At 49.8% G+C, this 21,899-nt stretch overlaps 1 protein-coding gene and 1 long non-coding RNA gene across 5 annotated transcripts in view; one reads left to right on the forward strand and one right to left on the reverse strand.

Annotated features, from left to right (window-relative positions):
* Positions 1-21,139, forward strand: part of LOC146045259 (uncharacterized) — a 55,613-nt gene extending 34,474 nt beyond the window's left edge. Inside the window, exon 4 of the long non-coding RNA XR_014465394.1 lies at positions 20,908-21,139. This is a non-coding gene — a long non-coding RNA (uncharacterized LOC146045259). The remainder of the gene's footprint in view (positions 1-20,907) is intronic.
* Positions 1-21,899, reverse strand: part of GAS2 (growth arrest specific 2) — a 139,930-nt gene that overhangs the window by 80,377 nt on the left and 37,654 nt on the right. For 3 of the 4 annotated variants that reach the window (XM_083163994.1, XM_083163992.1, XM_083163993.1), the window contains 2 exons: positions 15,723-15,812; positions 11,872-12,028 (listed from right to left, as the gene is read on the reverse strand). The gene's annotated coding sequence lies outside the window, so the exon portion shown is untranslated. The remainder of the gene's footprint in view (positions 1-11,871; positions 12,029-15,722; positions 15,813-21,899) is intronic. The other variant, XM_083163995.1, reaches the window with a different exon arrangement.

Below are 21,899 nucleotides of genomic sequence, written 5' to 3' on the forward strand. Positions count from 1 at the left end.
CCACCACTAGGCAAATCTAGGCATTTGCCTAGGGCGCCGTCCACTGGAGGGCGGCATTTCGCGCCCCCCACCCCCCCCCCCCACCCCTGCCGCGGGGGTACCTGTCCTGCGGCTGTGTATATAAAGCTTGCGGTGACGGCGGCAGCGGGGGTCCCTGCAATCAAGAAATAACGAGCGCTATCCGCCTGGCTAGGCGGAAGCGCTTCTGTTGTGGAAACACTGGCCGCACGCTGTTTGGCTGAGATTCAGCCAATCAGCGTGCACCGCGCGGCCAGTGTTTTCACAACAGAAGCGCTTCCGCGTAGCCAGGCGGATAGCGCTCGTTATTTCTTGACTGCAGGGACCCCCGCTGCCGCAAGCTTTATATAAACAGCCGCAGGACAGGTACCCCCCCCCCCGGCACCGGGGCGCCCCCACCCCGACTCGCCTGGGGCGCTCCGGTGCCTTGCACCGGCCCTGGTTGTACTGTGCGTGTTTCAGGGTACAGGTACTTCATGAGTACACACACACAATGATACAGTAGAGATATAGAAGAGCAGGCAATTTACTGAGAAATAGCGCTGTGCATTTCCCATATGGTATTAGAATAGAGATGATAAGCAGACACACATAGTCTAAATCTACGGAAGGCAACAGTAAAGTATAGCCTGGGTCAGGGTAAGCAACAGTGAAGCATAGCCTGGGCCAGGGGCAGCAGTAAAGTATAGTGTGGGTCAGGGTAGTCAGCAATGAAGCATAGCCTGGGTCAGCGCAGCCAGCAGTGAAGCATAGTCCAGGCCAGGGCAGGCAGCAGTGAAGCATAGTGTGGGTCAGGGTCATAGGCGAATCTAGAATTATGGTAATGGGTGGTCCCAGATCTAGATATTACAGTAGGGGGACCTTTGCGCGGCGTAGCCGTGCACCAAAAAGGGGGCATGGCCTCATGGGAAGGAGGCGTGGCATCACAAAAAGGGGTGTGGTATTACACTTTAGACCATACACAGTAATGCCCATTACACATTTTAGCAAACTCCGTAATACCCATTACACATAAAGCCACACGCCGTAATGCCAATTACACATAAGGCCACATACCATAATGCCCATTACACATTGTGCCACACATCATGATGCCCATTACATACTATATACCAAACCGTAATGCCCATTACATATTTGCCACATAAGTGCAGCTTACCTACGTGCTTATTGCTAGGGGGTTCTTGCTTGATGGCACCATAGTACCCATTACACATGATGCCGCACACCATAGTACCCATTACACATGATGCCGCACACCATAGTACCCATTACACATGATGCCGCACACCATAGTACCCATTACACATGATGCCGCACACCATAGTACCCATTACACATGATGCCGCACACCATAGTACCCATTACACATGATGCTGCACACCATAGTACCCATTACACATGATGCTGCACACCATAGTACCCATTACACATGATGCCGCACACAATAGTACCCATTACACATGATGCTGCACACCATAGTACCCATTACACATGATGCCGCGCACCATAGTACCCATTACACATGATGCTGCACATATAATGCCCCTTACACATGATGCTGCACACATATTGGGGGAGGGAAAACCACCAGTGGTGCAAGTAGAATTTTTTTCTTGGTGGTACTGATAGCCTCCACCGAAAATGGGCGTGGCTATGTGTCATGAGGGGGCGTGGTAACACAAAGCTAGAAGAGTGACTAAATGGCATCAGGAGACAGGGAATGAGAAACAGGGAATGACTGGGGGTGGGTTGGCTCTTGCTTGGGGGAGAGCCAGGCAGCTTGTGCTTACGATAGTGGAGCCTGCTCTTCATGCCGTTGGCTCCGCTGATGCCTGTCAGTTTGACAGGCTAAATCAGCAGTAGCCGGTAGCTGCATATAGCACCAATCATAACGCTCGGTGAGCGGGCTGCGGATACATTACATTTAGACTTAAAATGAAAATAGAAATGACAGTGGATCAGGGGTAAGTGGTACTGCGTACCTGCAACATATTTCTTACAGGTACTCCGTACCACGCCGTACCCCCTTACTTGCAACACTGAAAACCACTCCCCTCTCCCTACCCCCCTTTAACCAACCAGCTATATCTTTGGAACCAACTGACCCATTTACATGACACCAGTATCAATTTGAAGAACTTTTAAGTTGGCTTTGAATGATTTTGATCCCATGAAACTGGGCTGTTTGGTTCCAGAGAAATCTGCCCTCAAAGAACATAAACAGTCATAAAATTACATTTAAGAAATTAAAAAAACGGTTTAACCTCAATATCCCTGGAACCAATTAACCCATATGGATTCAGCCTGGTATCAGCGATTTGGGTTTGATTGAGATCAACCTCGAGCTTCAGTGATGCCGAAAGGGGAACTGGCAGCCGTTGGAACTGGGTGGGGGTCGGAATTAGCGGGTCCCATGTTATCCTATAGGGAAAACGTTCCAGCTTTGTATCTTTGTATCCAGTATCTCCGGTTCCCAGGGGGCTAGAGACACAGGGCTGGGCTCATTGGAAAGCCCCAGCCCTCAGCTACAAATGGGTGGTCCTGTGCACCCCGGACCACCCCCTAGATTCGCCTATGGTCAGGGTAAGCAGCAGTGAAGCATAGTCTGGCTCAGGGGGAGGCAGCAATGAAGCATAGCCTGGGTCAGGGGCAGCATTAAAAGTATAGTGTGGGTCAGGACAGGCAGCAGTGAAGTATAGTCCGGGTCAGTGCAGGCAGCAGTGAAGCACAGCATGGGTCAGGACAGGCAGCAGTAAAGCATAGTCTGGGTCATGGGCAGCAGTAAAGCATAGTCTGGGTCAGGGTAAGCAACAGCGTGGGTCAGGACAGGCAGCAGTGAAGCATAGTCTGGGTCATGGGCAGCAGTAAAGCATAGCCTGGGTCAGGGTAAGCAACAGCGTGGGTCAGGACAGGCAGCAGTGAAGCATAGCCTGGGCCAGAGGCAGCAGTAAAGTAAAGTGTGGGTCAGGGCAGGCAGCAGGGAAGCATGGTCTGGGTCAGGGCAGGCAGCAGTGTAGCATAGTGTATGTAAGGGCAGGCAGCAGTGAAGCATAGTGTGGGTCAGGGTAAGCAGCAGTAAAGCATAGTCTGGCTCAGGGGGAGGCAGCAATGAAGCATAGCCTGGGTCAGGGGCAGCATTAAAAGTATAGTGTGGGTCAGGACAGGCAGCAGTGAAGTATAGTCCGGGTCAGTGCAGGCAGCAGTGAAGCACAGCATGGGTCAGGACAGGCAGCAGTGAAGCATAGTCTGGGTCATGGGCAGCAGTAAAGCATAGCCTGGGTCAGGGTAAGCAACAGCATGGGTCAGGACAGGCAGCAGTGAAGCATAGTCTGGGTCATGGGCAGCAGTAAAGCATAGCCTGGGTCAGGGTAAGCAACAGCGTGGGTCAGGACAGGCAGCAGTGAAGCATAGCCTGGGCCAGAGGCAGCAGTAAAGTATAGTGTGGGTCAGGGCAGGCAGCAGGGAAGCATGGTCTGGGTCAGGGCAGGCAGCAGTGTAGCATAGTGTAGGTAAGGGCAGGCAGCAGTGAAGCATAGTGTAGGTCAGGGTAAGCAGCAGTGAAGCATAGCCTGAGTCAGGGGAAGCAATAAAGTATAGTGTGGGTCAGGGCAGGCAGCAGTGAAGCATAGTCTGGGTCAGTGCAGGCAGCAATGAAGCACAGTGTGGGTTTAGGACAGGCAGCAGTGAAGCATAATGTGGGTCAGGGCAGGCAGCAGTGAAGCATAGTCCAGACCATGACAGGCAGCAGTGAAGCATGGTCAGGGGCAGGCAGCAGTGAAGCATAGCCTGGGTCAGGAGCAGCAATAAAGTATAGCCTGGGTCAGGGCAGGCTGCATTGAAGCATAGTCATGGTCAGGACAGGCAGCAGTGAAGCATAGTGTCAGTCAGGGTAAGCAGCAGTGAAACATAGTCTGGGCCAGGGGCAGGCAGCAGTGAAGCATAGCCTGGGTCAGGGCAGGCTGCAGTGAAGCTTAATCCAGGCTAGGGCAGGCATCGGTGAAGCATAGTGTGGGTGAGGGTAAGCAGCAGTAAAGCGTAGTCTGGGTCAGGGGCAGGCAGGAGTGAAACATAGCCTGGGTCAGGGGAAGGCAGCAATGAAGCATAGACAGGATCAGGGTCAAGCAGCAGTGAAGCATAGTCTGGGCCAGGGGCAAGCAGCAGTGAAGCATAGTCTGGGCTAGGGGCAGGCAGCAGTGAAGCATAGTCTAGATCAGGGACAGGCAGCAGTAAAGCATTGACTAGGTCAGGGGCAAGCTGCAGTGAATCATATTCAGGGTCAGGGTAAAGCAGCAGTGAAGCATAGTCTGGTTCAGGGACAGGCAGCAGTGAAGCATAGTCTAGGTCAGGGGAAGACAGCAGTGAAGCATAACCTGGGTCAGGAACAGGCAGCAGTGAAGCATAGCCTGAGTCAGGGTCAGCAATAAAGTATAGTGTGGGTAGGGCAGACAGGCAGCAGTGAAGCATAGCCTGGGTCAGTGCAGGAAGCAGTGAAGCACAGTGTGGGTCAGGACAGGCAGCAGTGAAGCATAGCCTGGGTCAGGTCAGGCAGCAGTGAAGCATAGTCCAGACCATGACAGGCAGCAGTGAAGCATAGTGTGGGCCAGGGTAAGCAGCAGTGAAGCATAGTCTGGGTCAGGGGCAGGCAGCAGTGAAGCATAGCCTGGGTCAGGAGCAGCAATAAAGTATAGTGTGGGTCAAGACAGGCAGCAGTGAAGTATAGCCTGGGTCAGGGCAGGCAGCAGTGAAGCATAGTGGTAGTCAGGGTAAGCAGCAGTGAAGCATAGTCTGGGTCAGGAACAGGCAGCAGTGAAGCATAGCCTGGGTCAGGGGCAGCAATAAAGTATAGTTTGGGTCAAGGCAGGCAGCAGTGAAGCATAGCCTTGGTCAGAGCAGGCAGCAGTGAAGCTTAGTCCAGGCTAGGGCAGGCAGCCGTGAAGCATAGTTTGGGTCAGGGGCAGGCAGCAGTGAAGCATACCCTGGGTCAGGCAACAGTGAAGCATAGACTGGGTCAGGGACAGGCAGCAGTGAAGCATAGTCGGGATCAGGGTCAAGCAGCAGTGAAGCATAGGCTGGGCCAGGGGCAAGTAGCGGTGAAGCATAGCCTCGGCTAGGGGCAGGCAGCAGTGAAGCATAGTCTAGGTCAGGGACAGGCAGCAGTGAAGCATAGACTGGGTCAGGGGCAAGCAGCAGTGAAGCATATTCAGGGTCAGGGTAAAGCAGCAGTGAAGCATAGTCTGGTTCAGGGACAGGCAGCAGTGAAGCATAGTATAGGTCAGGGGCAGACAGCAGTGAAGCATAACCTGGGTCAGGAACAGGCAGCAGTGAAGCATGTTCAGGGTCAGGGTAGGCAGCAGTGAAGCATATTTGTGGTCAAGATAGGCAGCAGTGAAGCATATTCGGGCCAGGGGTCAGTAGCAGTGAAGCATAGCCTGGGTTAGGGGCAGACAGTAATGAAGCATAATCTGGGTCAGGGGCAGGAAGCAGTGAAGCGTAGTCTGGGTCATGGTGATGCAGCAGTGAAACATAGTCCGGGCTAGAGGCAAGCAGCTGTCAAGCATAGTCTGGGTCATGGGTAAGTATCAGTGAAGCATATTCAGGGTAAGGATAGGCAGCAGTGAAGTATATTCGGGGTCAGGGGTAAGTAGCAGTGAAGCATATTTGGGGTCAGCGGTACGTACTAGTGAAGCATAGTCTGGGTCAGGGGTAAGTAGCACTGAAGCATATTCGGGTCAGGGTAGGTTAGGGTAGGTAGAACTGAATTAAAGAAGAGAAAATTATTTGCACGGTGGATGCACACCAAAAGATGTGGTTTTTCTATTATTTTACAACTTAATCTAAATCTAGGGCAGGCAACAGTAAAGTATAGCCTGGGTCAGGATAAGCAACAGTGAAGCATAGCCTAGGCCAGGGGCAGCAATAAAGTATAGTGTGGGTCAGGGCACAGTGAAGTGCCTGTGCACTATAAAGACAAGAAAGTGTGTGATAGATTTTAAAATGTGTTCACTGGACTTTGTTACTTGTTTCTATATTAGCTGCGATGTTTAGTACAAGAGATGTTGGTGTAATGGGCCGATGTGTGTAGGGCGACATACCTGTAGCTGTGCTAGGTCGGGCCGTTCTGCTCCTCTGTCGCTCAGCACACAGAGCTGACAGCCCACACACAGAGCGAGCTGTCAGCTCTGTATGCTGAGCGAGCGGACAGCGCCAGTGTTCTCCGGTGAGAGAACCCTGGCGATGCCGATATTGATGGACACTGTTCCTCAATCTCGGCCAGCGACAGCGACGTGCAGGGACGCGCATTGCTGTCGCTATAGCCCCTACACACACAACGATGGGGGCATTTTCTTAGGGTATATCCTTTGTTCCCCTTCTGTTCTCCTAACACCAACATCTCTTGTACTAAACATCGCAGCTAATATAGAAACAAGTAACAAAGTCCAGTGAACACATTTTAAAATCTATCACACACTTTCTTGTCTTTATAGTGCACAGGCACTTCACTGTATATGTATGTGTGTGTATGTATGTCTAAAGTTTTAACCCCTATCAATTGACAATAAGCGGAGCGGACCATTATCTGTGAATCCATATAACCAAAAGGAGCGCAGATATCAACGTGCCCTCTACCTTTTACTCAATAAACCAATAAAGGTTAAGTTTTAAAATAATAGAAAAACAACATCTTTTGGTGTGAATCCACCATGCAAATTCTTTTCTCTATTCTTTTAACCATTATTGTACAAACTTGCCTGGATAGCACCCCTGCCGAATTATTGAAATATAAGGCGGCCCTCATCCTTAAAGAAACCCTTATTGACCAAAAATAAAAGGGCATACAGCATTTGTGTGCGGATCCCAACCTCTCCCCTCCCCTACTTCCCCTAGTGACAACTAGGCAGAAGAGAAGCATAATCGGGGTCAGGGGGTAAGTAGCAGTAAAGCATAACATGAGTCAGGGGTAAGTGGCAGTGAAGCATAATGTGGGTCCGGGTTAAGTAGCAGTGAAGCATAGCATTGGGCAGGGGTAAGTAGCAGTGAAGCATAGCCTGGGTCAGGGGTAAGTAGCAGTGAAGCTTAGTCTGGGTCAGGGACAGGCAGCAGTGCAGCATAGTCAGGGTCAGGGTCAAGCAGCAGTGAAGCATAGTCTGGGCCAGGGACAAGCAGTAGTGAATCATAGCCTGGGTCAGGGGCAAGTAGCTGTGAAGCATAGTCTAGGTCATGGGTAAGTAGCAGTTAAGCATATTCAGGGTCAGGATAGGCAGCAGTGAAGCATATTCTGGGTCAGGGGTAAGTAGCAGTGAATCATATTTGGGGTCAGGGGTACGTAGCAGTGAAGCATAGTCTGGGTCAGGGGTAAGTAGCAGTGAAGCATATTTGGGTCAGGGTAGGCAGCAGTGAAGCATAATCTGGGTCAGGGGTAAGTAGCAGTGAAGCATAATCTGGATCAGGGGTCAGTAGCAGTGAAGCATAACATGAGTCAGGGGTAAGTGGCAGTGAAGCGTAATCTGGGTTAAGTAGCAGTGAAGCATAGCATTGACCAGGGGTAAGTAGCAGTGGAGCATAGTCTCGGTCAGGGACAGGCAGCAGTGAAGCATAGTGTGGGTCAGGGTCAAGCAGCAGTGAAGCATAGTCTGGGCTAGGGGCAAGCAGTAGTGAATCATAGCCTGTATCAGGGGCAGGCAGCTGTGAAGCATTGTCTAGGTCAGGGACAGACAGCAGAGAAGCATATTCGGATTCAGGGGTAAGTAGCAGTGAAGCATAGTCTGGGTCAGGGGTAAATAGCAGTGAAGCATATCCGGGGCCAGGGTAGGCAGCAGTGAAGCGTACTCTGGGTCAGGGGTAAGTAGCAGTGACGCATAGTCTGAGCCAGGGGTAAGTAGCAGTGAAGCATAGCTTGGGTCCAGGGTAAGTAGCAGTGAAGCATAGCCTGGGTCAGGGGTAACTAGCAGTGAAGCATAGCATGTGTCAGGGGTAAGTAGCAGTGAAGCATATCCTGGGCCAGAGACAGGAAACAGTGGTACATAATCTGGGCCAGGGGGCAAACAGCAGTGAAGCATATTCTGGACCAGGGCAGGCAGCAGTAAAGCACAATCTGGGTCACGGACAGGCAGCAGTGAAGCATAATCTGGGTCAGGGCAGACAACAGTGAAGCATAATCTGGGTCAGGGGCAGGCAACAGTGAAGCATAATCTGTGTCAGGGCAGGCAGCAGTGAAGCATAATCTGGGTCAGGGCAGGCAGCAGTGGAGCATAATCTGTGTCAGGACAGGCAGCAGTGAAGCATAATCTGTGTCAGGGCAGTCAGCAGTGGAGCATAATCTGTGTCAGGGCAGTCAGCAGTGGAGCATAATCTGTGTCAGGGCAGTCAGCAGTGGAGCATAATCTGTGTCAGGGCAGGCAGCAGTGGAGCATAATCTGTGTCAGGGCAGGCAGCAGTGGAGCATAATCTGTGTCAGGGCAGTCAGCAGTGAAGCATAATCTGTGTCAGGGCAGTCAGCAGTGGAGCATAATCTGTGTCAGGGCAGGCAGCAGTGGAGCATAATCTGTGTCAGGGCAGTCAGCAGTGGAGCATAATCTGTGTCAGGGCAGGCAGCAGTGGAGCATAATCTGTGTCAGGGCAGGCAGCAGTGAAGCATAATCTGTGTCAGGGCAAGCAGCAGTGGAGCATAATCTGTGTCAGGGCAGGCAGCAGTGGAGCATAATCTGTGTCAGGGCAGGCAGCAGTGGAGCATAATCTGTGTCAGGGCAGGCAGCAGTGGAGCATAATCTGTGTCAGGGCAGGCAGCACTATGAGATCTACAAGTCGCGTCTGCAGTACAATGGAATACAGGACGGTAAATGATCATGCTTACAATTGCACTTTTGGTGTGTGTGAAATGTGGTAAGTAGTTTGTGTAATGTCTGTGTGACACCAGCACCATATAAATGGGAGATCATTACAATGACCTATGCATGAAGTATTACAACAAGTCAGGATCTCGTCACTTTAAGAATGGAGCTGTCTTGTGGTTATAACAATGTTTTTCCACAGATAAGTGCTCTCCATTAGCCTCTGTAGCTACCATTACACTGTAATATGGTACATCGATACAGTTACACTGTACACAGAGAGCGGCAGTATACAGTATGAAAGTATATACGTCACGCAGCACCTCAGGATTGGTCAGTACACAGAAAGCATGACGCTGCACTTAGTACATCTGAAAACTGATTCATCTACCCAAAAGCACAGAAGGATGAGACAGGAATAATTTTCTCATCGCAGTCAATGATAGTGTAAGAGAAAAGCATAATACTTTCTTCTATTTCCTTTCCCACCTATCACTAGTGTTGTTTATTCTACTGTATTTTATTACAGAGCTGGCCTGTGAGAATGGACTTGATCTAACATTAGGCAAAATGAAGGATGCCTCTGAGAGAAGCATCCTCAGTGGTGCTGAGGGGATGCAGTTGAAATCCCAGCGGTCAAAATCCCAACACCCATAGAGGGAGAATAAATTAGTGCACCGAGCGTAGAGAGGCACCGGGCCCGCTGCGTGGTGAGCGCAGCGAGCCCGCAAGGTGTGGGGGGGGGGGGGATTTCAAACCAATCCCGTGCCGAGAGATGGGGCAGGTGGGGGTGGGGGTACTAATTATCTAGGCCCAGCTCTTCTCAGCTCACCAAATGCTGCTGTTTGCTGGGCTGCAGTGGGGCTAAGGAGGTGCATAAAGTGCTATTTGTCTGTATTTTATTCTAAAGGTGCATGGCCACGCCTCCCATGTTTAGGTCACTCCCCCTGAAAAGTACCTGGGTCCCACCAGACTCTCTGCTGCCCTGTGCATCCTTGTTGAACTTAACGCATACAGCAGGTGCTGCAGTTCTAAGATGCCACCTCTATGCAGCTAACTGAGATTCTGGAAAGTGAGTATGTAGTGTTCCTCACCTCTATGGTGTACTAGATGACGGACACGCCCCTACATCTACTCCTCTCCACTACTCCTACACCACATTTTGACAGGCTTTTCATTTGTAGATTTTAGAACATGGACCCGAAATTAATGCAACGGGCCCCCTTGAATTGTTTGCCGTGCCCCGGTCCGCTACTGTTCTGCGTGGCCAATGCGGTCCACGTGTATGAAAAAAGGCAAAGGCAAAAACCTCATGTTGACGTTTTCACGTGTCGACCATTGTTTGTAACCGACTTGTTCATACTTTACCATACCAGGGAGAATATAATATTGTGACCTAGTCACCCAGAAACTTTGATAAACTCATGTCGCCCTTATACCATGTCAACATTTTGCTTGAGTCAATGTCCATGTCCACCTAATGTATGTCAACCTTTTTAATGTCAACGTAATGTCTGTTGTCCTAATGAACCATATTGAATACAATAAGTAACCTAATTCACCTCTTGTGTGGTGACTGCTATCTAGGACCCCATTCTCTATGCCCCCTGCCCAGAGTCCATCGGTATTACCCTCCGGTGCCCACGTGCGGTCTCTGCATAGCTCTCACCCTTGGGGAGATTCTCTAAACTAAAAATGCAGTAACAACCCCATTATCGGGGGTTTTTATCACATTTTTAAATGCTCTAAACATCCCCCGCCAGATTACCTATGGGCTTCTACCGCGTCCCACCGCCACCCCACACCGACCCCCCCCACCTCCCCCTCACCTGTGTCTGGGCAGCACAGAGCAGTGCTGCCCGGACCTGTGAGCCAGCCCCCCACAGCAGCAGCACCAGTGCGGTTAAGGGAGGGAGGGGGGAGCCGCCGGGACCCGCTGACTCACCGCAAAGGACAGCTCTTAATGCAAGATAATTATCGCATATGCGCTAACATATCAGCGATGGTCGGCAGAGGGGGACCTGTTAGAACATCCCGAACCCTGTGAGCTATGTTATCGCTTGTTACGCAATGACCTATATACTGCGCTTCCGCTCATTTGCAGAAGGTAAAAAGAAAGTACATAAAATAACTCAAATAAAATGTAGTGCAATAGATACAGGTGACGAACGCACAAAACACGTCTAAAAGAAAACCGCAAACATGTAATAACGCGCTATATATAGATTTATTTCCCCCCGTTACTGTATGAATGCCGACCTTTCCAGTCATTCATAGCGTGCAGCCAACGCTGTACAGAACTGGCTACCGGTGTGGAGTTGGCAGCTTTCGCTGGGGCCGCACTGTTTACTTTCCCATGTACCTGTCCGCTAACACCTCTCCTGGGGAGACGCTAAGACTGTCTCATCCACAAACTGACACATTCCACAGTGTGACGGACAGCGGAGATGCTCGCTGGGTCTACACAGCCTGGAAAACACACAACCCCCCCCCCCCCCCTCCTAAAAAAAGAAAAAAATATGACACAAACAAAACAACAATGAGGGCAGTCATCAGCGGCATCGGCGGCCCCTCCGTCCAATTACCCACAGTTCTCCTGCTAGATGCCTGCCACCCCCTCTGCAAACAGCACTAAGTAAGAACAATCAACACTAAACACATTTTATCTATCAGGAGATGGCGATGATTACAGCGCATTCTGCAGCCTAATAACCATCCGCTGATTATTAAGTGTCCCAAAAGAAATAAATAAAAAAAATACCATTAAAATAACAAGACAGGAAAATAACCCGTGCAACGCCGAACAAAGCTTTATACGTCGGCTGCAAAAGGTTAACGGCTCGCCTTCAAATATTTCGACTTTTTACTGCTGGACCAGCGATGAACTGTAAAGAGATGCATTCCAGATTTCAATAGGCAGCTATGTGTTCCCTGCTGCCTGTGCAGACGTTAGGAAATGAAGCCCACATACAGGGGTCTGGCTTACACATGTTCTCAGCTCTCGCCGCGTTATATTACTTACCCAGATCTGTTCTCTCAGCTACTTGCAGGTTCTTCGGACGCCCCAGCTAATGGTTTCAGCGCCAGGATTGCAGGCCTGGTCCTTCTCATGGTACTCAGAAGACTTAGGTGACTTCTGCGGGAGAAGGTTCGGAGGGAGAGGCGGAGAGGGGATCAGCCTGTGAGGAGAAAGTGGATATGGGGTACTATTATAGAGCAGGACCTCTTAGGTGCTCCCTAAGATATTGAATTACACTTTGTCCTTGGCTTTTCCTTCCAGTTAAGGTTTTTTCCTGCTTTATACTGAGTGCTGTACAACTGGAAATTATAATAGTCTGGTTTATTAATGCATCCCAGGATCAATCGCTGTGCCGTGTTCTAACCTTGTTCTAAGTGGTAGCGGCCAAACTAACAAGAGCCTGGTGTTAAGGGGTCACTAGGCTGATAATACATGTTATCTTATATACACAAAGTATTCATAACAGTCACACGTTAGGAACCAGAGTGTTCCCAGAACAGGATCAGTAGGATTTACCTACAACTGAATTACCCATAATTACTTGGCCAACACTGTTATACCAGCACGGTGTAAACAGTGGCGTCGAGAGGAAGGGGGGGGTACTTCTTACCTGGTTCTGAGTCTGCTGGGGGGGGGGGGGGGGGCTCGGATCCCGTTCCCTCCTCCCGCCTTGCAGGGAGCCAGGCAGTGGGAGAGAGATTAGAGGCTGCAAGGGCAGCACAGCCTCTCTCCCCATCTCAGCACACTCTGCTCAGTGCCATGTGCTAAGCTGGGGAGAAGGACAGCTGCAGCAGCAGCACAGCCTCTCTCCCCATCTCAGCACACTCTGCTCAGTGCCATGTGCTAAGCTGGGGAGAAGGACAGCTGCAGCAGCAGCACAGCCTCTCTCCCCGTCTCAGCACACTCTGCTCAGTGCCATGTGCTGAGCTGGGGAGAAAGACAGCTGCAGCGGCAGCACAGCCTCTCTCCCCGATCTCAGCACACTCTGCTCAGTGCCATGTGCTGAGCTTGGGAGAAAGACAGCTGCATCGGCAGCACAGCCTCTCTCCCCATCTCAGCACACTCTGCTCAGTGCCATGTGCTGAGCTGGGGAGAAAGACAGCTGCAGCGGCAGCACAGCCTCTCTCCCCATTTGAGCACACTCTGCTCAGTGCCATGTGCTAAGCTGGGGAGAAAGACAGCTGCAGCGGCAGCACAGCCTCTCTCTCCCCATCTCAGCACACTCTGCTCAGTGCCATGTGCTGAGCTGGGGAGAAAGACAGCTGCAGCGGCAGCACAGCCTCTCTCCCCGATCTCAGCACACTCTGCTCAGTGCCATATGCTGAGCTTGGGAGAAAGACAGCTGCATCGGCAGCACAGCCTCTCTCCCCATCTCAGCACACTCTGCTCAGTGCCATGTGCTGAGCTGGGGAGAAAGACAGCTGCAGCGGCAGCACAGCCTCTCTCCCCATTTGAGCACACTCTGCTCAGTGCCATGTGCTAAGCTGGGGAGAAAGACAGCTGCAGCACAGCCTCTCTCCCCATCTCAGCGCACTCTGCTCAGTGCCATGTACTGAGCTGGGGAGAAAGACAGCTGCAGCGGCAGCCTGTCATCTCTCTTCCACTGTGTGCACAAATTACACAATTACGGGTTTTTAGTTCCGCCCCGGTGGCCATGCCCCCATCTGGGAGCCACCTGTTGGCGTCCCTGGGTGTAAATATCTATGATCAATATCCAGACAAAAAGAGAATGCCAACAGCTGAAATGCCTACGGTCAATATAACGACATGATCATAATGCCAAACATTTTAAAATACCTACACAGGTATGTCGACATGGACAACATATTAGTGTACTGCGTCACCTCGCAGGGCGCACTGCACATGGGCACGGTGCCTCGCTGCGCTCAGCACACTATTACAATCTCACTCTGTGCCCACTGGAATGGTAAAGTATGAACAAGTTGACATTGTGGTTGTGTTGGTGTTTTCTCCCTGTCCGTGTATTTCGATATTGTCGGTATTTCAATTATCGGTGGTGAGTATATGTCGGTATATTGTCCATCACATTTGGTTGAAGGGAATCTGTCCTATTCCATTCATAGGAATCTGTCTTATTCCATCTTAACCAAATGCCCATCAAAGCTGCAGATTGTAGGATTTGGGGGGGGGGGGGGGGGGGGGTGTCTGAGATAGAGCATATTAAAATATCTGGAAGCAGGGCCTGTGCACATGTTCCAAAAGAAAAAAAACTTTAATACATGGTTTGGAAAACCCTAGCGCTTGAGTCGGTCATGGAAGGAGATGCATTGACTGCCTGTGAAGCAGAGGTGCTGTAGGCTAAAGATGCATAGATTAAAGGCCTGAGTTGGGTATCGAGAGAATGTGATGACAGATAAGAAGTGAACCAGTCACCAGAATCTGCTTCTGATTGGCTGATTGTCAATTCACCTATGAAGTGTATATGTGTTTTCTTCACTGATCACACATCTATAAATTGATTTGTGGGCCTACTGTATGTGAGAAAAATATGTAGCTACTTTTATTAATTTCCCCAAAATAATATTGTTCCTGCCATACTATTAGATGTTTTAGCAATGCAACTAAAAATAACGGCGACTGCGCTTTTAAAGATCAAAGCAAAGATTGTGCCTATGACCTGGGTGGGTGTGCAATACGTCCGCCTGAGTGTAAGGACGCCTGGCAATAGGGAATGCTTACATTTTGGGAGGCCATGTATCTGTATATAAATAGAAGATGGAGGCTTTCTCCGGTGGTCATTGTCAATCCTGAAGCAGTAAAGGACACCGGAGGATACATCCTACCATAGTATAAGTATGGAGATACCAGCAAGAGAAGAGCTACATGGATATGGTTTGGGCTGGTAACCCCAATAATCGCACCTCATTGGGGGGGTTCCATGTTGACGTAAGGGGACAGATAAATGTTTTGGTGAAGAAAGCATTATCCAAACCTGTCCTCAAGATCTACCAACAGTCCATGTATTTCAGGGAACCTGTGGCTCTATAGTAGGAATGAATGCAGCATGAGACAATTAGTAATGGTCCTTCTCGTGGTACTCTATGCGCACCAGCAAGGTGATTTGGAAAAGTTGGACGATTGGTAGATCTCAAGGACCGGTTTGGCCAGCCCTGTTCTACATTATCCTCGAGAGGCAGAAGACGATTCCGCAGGCTTCCCGGGCCAGGAGGACGCTTGTGTGTAGTGGCAGGTAGAGGGGTGCCGGACGCGTTACTGACAGTCGGGATCCCGACAGTCATTTACCCGACATCGGGATCCCGACTGTCAAAACGCCGACAGACGGGTGCCTGACGGCCACTCGCTATTTTCCCTCATGGGGGTCCATGACCCCCATAGAGGGAGAATAGAATAGGTGGCGAGCCTAGCGATCCACCATGCCTGCAAGGGGCTTTGTTGCGCTCACCATGCTGACTGAGTATGGGCAGGGGAACACAATTATATTGTTAGGGACCGCTACAAGTTAGTTGCCCTGATGCCCCTACCAACCTTACTCTAAACCTGTGCATGATGCCTATATAAATCATGTGACACTCTTGGAGGAGAACAGACACATTCACAAAGAGCCATGCTAGGAGAAACAACAGCAGCAGCCGCCTTGTGGGGCTGTTATTGTGGTGCATAATAATATTCCCGATCCTTCTGACAGCGCTGCACATGTCCTCTCGCAGAACATAAAGTATAAACACAGACCAGAACTCTCTATCAGCTCATTCCCAATAACCGTCCTGGTTCCATTACTTTTATTATTTTCACTTTATTCTCTTTTCCCATGAATTAAGTACAACATATGGATATACGCCATGCTGAGGAGAGGTCCTCATTGTCCTACTCACATGAGTGTGACCCGCCATTACGCTGCATTGTGACCTCTCCTGCCCCCTGGTGACCACAGTATGGTAGGACACCTTTGGCACAGATCTCACCTGTCAGTGACATTAGGAATGGAAAGAAAATACTTGCATTAATCCTTTAATTAAGAAAATGATACCTCAGATTTCTGTCAGTGACAAAATAGACAGTGAGTTAAATCTACTAATAAGCATTTATCTGTGCAATACTAGGGGCTCAGACTTGTTCGCTAGACAGCATATATTCAAACAAGCAGGTAAACGCCAGCCCGCCGTAGTACACACGCCCCCCCCCACATGGAGCAATAAGATTGAGAGCCCCCCTCTGTCAACACTGTCACTCAGCTGAACAGTGGTGAATAGACGCTGTGATCTGGGAGCATGGCTATAAGCTCACAGTAGCCTTTTGCCATGCCCCCACAGGGGCAAATTGGGGGCGTGACCTCACAAAATGGCACGCTTATTAGGTCACTCCCATTGCCACTAGGCCACTCCCCCCAATTTGATGCACATCATAAAGTAGGGAGTTCTGGACGTGGACACACCTGTGTTCGCAGGGGTACACCAGCGTTTCTAAGGACACACCCATGAAATTATGCAAGATAGGATCTGGCCGCTGCCAACTGCCATTTTCCAAACCCAGCCTGTGACATAACAGTGAGGAGCTAATTGGCTGGTACTTTATCACTCTCCACTTTATCACTTTCCAAGCTTAGTACATCTGGCCCTCTGTGATTGCAGGACAGACATACGGAGAGGTATACTCACACACCACCCGTCATTGCGCTGTCGCCTTATATCCTGCTGTGACATAATTGTGTATCACTACATGCAGTTGCACTGAGTACACACAGGCTTGGTGGCACTGAGCAATCAGGCAGCGAGCCCCATGTCCGGAATATGTTGTGTGAATGTGTTGCCTAGCAACACTGAGTGCGATACACCTAAACCTGGGGCAACCTGTTCTGCAGGGAATGTCCTCACTCTGCAAAATTAATGCTGAGCAGCGTTCACTACTTAGTAATTACAATGAGAACGTGCCGGGGTGACACAAGCTCATCTTCAGGTGCAGGTCTAGTAGACTGATGCAGGCATAGCAACCAATGAGATGCTAGCTTTCAATAGTCTGATTGCACTTAGAGCCTGATTCAGGTTGGATCGTAAGATGCGAACATTGCAGATGTGGGAACGTCCCATTTTTTGGGGACGATCCCGTGTCCCGCCCGGGGCCGGCAGTGTCCCGCGGCAGGGGCTCAGTTGTGAGTCCCCCTGTCACCCACTGAGCAGAGGGGCTGGGGGAGCATGGCTAGAAGCTCGCAGAGCCTCTGGCCGTGCCCCTACAGTGGCGAAACAGGTCATGGCCTCAGACGCAATTGATAGGCCGCACACTCTTGAAGCCAGGCCACGCCCCCAAATTTCAGGCGTGCGCCTACGGCATGCACAGACGTCCCGCTGACACACTTCATAAAGCCGGGGGGGGGGGGGGGGGGGGGTTCAAGATTTAGCAATTAAATTCACAAAGCTATTGCACTACAATATTTATAAAAATTCCAGGACTTGTGCCGATAAATATTAAAGACATCAAATATTTTAGATATTAAAGACATAATAGTACAGACATTACAGACGGATAGATTGTATAAATAGTGATATACTGTGTATATATATATTTTAATAAAACAAAAAGTAATGTTTGTTGTTTTTATATAAAAAGTTTAATTGGAGGGGGGGGGGGAATTTTTAGAGGCTTGTTTATAATTTTAGAGTTGGCGACACTGACAACAACAGGTTTTGTGCTTAGAGATGGCGCCGAGGTTGGTGACTGCCAGCAGGGCCGGTGCAAGCCCCCCGCCGCCCCAGGCAAAACCCTCCTGCGCCGCCCGCTGCGGACGATACTGCGTCACGGGGGGGGGGGAGGGGGGTGGCGGGCGATACTGCGGCGGGCGATACCCCCCCGGAGCTCAGGTGGTACCGCGCAGAAATCCCCCCAGTGGGGAGCGGGCGGCGCAGGGGGGAGCAGCGTTGATTCCCGCCACAGGCGGGATAGGTGAGGGGAGAGGGAGGAGGAAGAATGGATCACAGACTTACCTGCTCCCCGCTTTCAGGTACCTCTCTATGGTACCTCGGCGGCTCAGTACCGCCAACCAGCGGCCGGCGCCCTAGGCAAATGCCTAGTCCTGCCTAATGGTGGCGCCAGTGCTGCAAATATTCCCCCTGCGCATTCTTAGGACTTTATTGTGGTCCACAGTCGCAATGCAGCGAATTTCACAGCATTGCGTGTGGACTAAACGCCACCCACACAGCCCCCCCCCCTCCCCTCGGATGATAGAATGATTTCTCCAGCGCTTGCAGATCTGAGACACCTCTAATCTGCGAGCGCCCTGTGCGGGAAGCAGGTGGGCAGCTCACATCTGCTGACATCAACTGCCCCCCCCCCCCACATAACCAGGCTATTTGCAAGGGAACACCCAGCATTTTCATTGGAATACCTATGAAATGCTGGGCAATCCCATGGGCTGTGCCCCACCGCTGGCGCCCTACATCCCCTACCCGCACTGCTAGATGCAAGCAGGATGGCAAATGTAGTTTGCAGTGCCCACTCGAGCCAAGCGTCTGCGCATGTGCAATGAACCAATTAGAATAACCCCCTTAGTGTGTGGTGCTCCACCTCCAGCTGAACATATGGCCCGCCTCCTCTACTTAGTATGACGTTACCCATACTTCTTTGTGATAATGGGGCAGATGTATTAAGCCTGGTGAAGAGATAAACTGGAGATAAAGTGGAAGGAGATAACCCACCAGCCAATCAGATCCCAACTGTCATATTTCAAACACAGCTGATTGGCTGGTGCGTTATCTCTTCCATGTTATCTCCACTTTATCTCCAGTTTATCTCTTCTCCAGGCTTAATACATCTGCCCCATTGCTGGATATGTGCGGAGGGGAGTCTGAGCGGAGTCACATCTCCAGGAGTCATGGAAATAAGGGTGTCCATAAGGCGCTACCCCATTACCATAACAACATACCCTCCAGCAAGACTCATTCCATTCGGCACAACATACTCTGTTCCTGGACTTCCCTGCCATTGGCAGTTACAGAGGTAGGGCTCCAGCACAGTCCAATATTCAAAAAGGGGGGTCACATCAACTGTCAGTGAGTCCAGCGCAGTGATGTTTGGAGTGGCAGCTGGTGTGGCTCCCCTTTTTGAATATTGGACTGACCTGCAGGCTCACATCTGTAACTGCCACTGACAGTGCAGTCCAGGAACAGAGCATATAGGGGCAGATGTATTAAGCCTGGAGAAGAGATAAACTGGAGATAAAGTGGAAGGAGATAACCCACCAGCCAATCAGATCCCAACTGTCATATTTCAAACACAGCTGATTGGCTGGTGCGTTATCTCTTCCATGTTATCTCCACTTTATCTCCAGTTTATCTCTTCTCCAGGCTTAATACATCTGCCCCATTGCTGGATATGTGCGGAGGGGAGTCTGAGCGGAGTCACATCTCCAGGAGTCATGGAAATAAGGGTGTCCATAAGGCGCTACCCCATTACCATAACAACATACCCTCCAGCAAGACTCATTCCATTCGGCACAACATACTCTGTTCCTGGACTTCCCTGCCATTGGCAGTTACAGAGGTAGGGCTCCAGCACAGTCCAATATTCAAAAAGGGGGGTCACATCAACTGTCAGTGAGTCCAGCGCAGTGATGTTTGGAGTGGCAGCTGGTGTGGCTCCCCTTTTTGAATATTGGACTGACCTGCAGGCTCACATCTGTAACTGCCACTGACAGTGCAGTCCAGGAACAGAGCATTTTGTACCTAATGGAATGGGTCATGTTGGAGGGTATGTAACACCATGCCCCCTTTTGTGGAGCACACACTCCACACATATTCTGACAGGTAGGTTCCCAAACAATTTACTATTCCTGGGGTCCCCACAAACATTATTCCTTTCCTGTATGTACAGCATAAGAGGCTGTGGGATGGCACATGAGGGCAAGAGGGGGCTCTGATGGCATATAAAGGGCATGAATGGTAAGAAAATGGTCTGGAATATGACAAATAAAATAGCTGTAACACAAATGTGGTTTTGGGCAATCCTGAACATGAAAAGATGGAATCTTAGACATTTTATTGTTGTACACTAAGCATATGATATGGCGCCGTACATTAATAATTATTAAGATAAATAACATATATTTTAAATAGCTTTTCTATCCAAGGTAAAAATGGAATATACCTAGAGTCAGCCATTTTGTTTGTTGAAGCAGTGTACATGAGTAAACCTAATTTCAGTTGGAAAGGCAGCATAAGGGCGGCAGCCATTTTATAAACGCAGTAACATTTGACTGGAGCCTATAAGCCTTTGTGCCCGGTATAAGACTGTGATTAGAAGAACGTGGGACCCACAGCAAAATCTAGAATTGGTCGATAAAGTCCCTCTCACAGACATTGGCAGCCCATCCAACTGATCCCCCCCCCCCACTGTGCGTCACTCTGCATTTCCTGCACAGGAGAGGAGGGGACCATTAGCGAGCCTGTCCCTCTCTGCGGAATCTCATTTTGGAGCTGTCTCATGCCCACGGCCTTTAAATGCCTTGTGGTGCCGACAGACACACAGCGGGGAGCTCATTAAGCTCCCTCCAGGCTGCGCGCAACGCGCTATATGACAGACAGGAGCACGGCCTGGACCAGCTGCTTCCTTGGTAGTTACACCAATGCCTTAATACCTAGACAATTGTTAAATAATATTTAGCTCTGCCGAGATGCATCTTTTCAATAAAGCCAAAACAAATAAAAAAACCTTTAAAAATAATAAAAAATAATGAAAAAAAAATCTTATTGCTGCATACACCCATGTAACGGGAAAGTAAGCCTTATATTACCATACAGTAGGGGGGGTAATAATAATGTCATAATGAGATTCATGGACACCAGCTTAGAATAAAAATGACTGCGCCCAGATTTAATTACCGCCAAGTCCTTGTGGTGTCCCCGAGCACGCATAAAGAGGGGGATTCAGTTTTGGGTTTGTATTTGTAATTAATGTAAATGAGTGAGGAAGAGACCATTGATTTCTCCCAGGAATTAATTGGACATGATCAATTAGTGTATCAGAAGTGTGCCAGCTAGGTCATTCATCAGATCGTTAATGTCATTCTAGGCTGGTGCGGCCTTTCAGCTGGGGGAAGACGGAGTGCCCTTAGGGAGAGAGGTGCAGATCATTACACCGGTGACAATTAATTTGTGTTCTGCTGCCTTCAAGACTCATTATTCTTCATACGGATGTGGCGACTGCTCGGTCTACAAAACCGCAGGAACAGGCCGGCAGTGCGACTGTATAATTCTGGATGTGGTAACGGCTAAAAATATCTACAGCAATATATGAAGCAAGAAAGTCCTCCGAGTTCTTGTGTGTGTGAGCTTTGTGGCTTACGTCAGCCATGCGTTAGGAGAACGCTGCCAACTTATGCAAAATGAGGCACGCAGTTAAACAAAACATATGCAAAGGTGTATCGTGGAAGCATCCATATTATGGACATGGTTTGTCAATTGATGAGGAACTAGTGACATTATTGAGCCTGTTTAGAATTAGCCGCAGTCTCCTGAATGTGTGGATAGCCACAAAATGGCCGCCACCGGTTGCGTGTTAAAGGCCATGGTAGGTAGTGTGCTGGTAATGAAGAGCTAGTACTTAAATAAGCACAAGTGACCTTAAACTTGCAGGTAATAAGATTAAATGAGCTTCACACAAGGGTGAGGTAGTTAAACAGTTAACAGTTCTGGGGCAGGAACCAGTTAGGTTAGAGGGAGGAGCTATCAGACATTTTGTGTGTGGAAGGCATAGGCTCTTCCTCTTTCTCTCTGGATTCCCTGCCCTCCCTCGCCAAGTTACCTTTTTTCCCCCACCCGTTTTTTTCTTTTTCTTTGCCGGTTGGGGTTTGTTACCTATATGTGGCAGGAAAGAGCGTCAGTACAGTGTCTATTGCATTGTTGTTTGGAGGTGTGCTCTTTGCCCAATACATTGTATAGTCTGGAATTTCTTACCGGGGGTCATTGGGCATTGGCTGTCTGGCCGGCCCTAATATGGTGTGTTGGGGAAAGAGTCGAAGCCTCAGCAGTTTGTTGGTGCAAATATCTCCAATATTTGCCGCG

This window comes from Crinia signifera, chromosome 11 (genome assembly GCF_055691185.1).
Source record: "Crinia signifera chromosome 11, ASM5569118v1, whole genome shotgun sequence".
In the NCBI taxonomy this organism is placed as follows: Eukaryota; Metazoa; Chordata; class Amphibia; order Anura; family Myobatrachidae; genus Crinia; species Crinia signifera.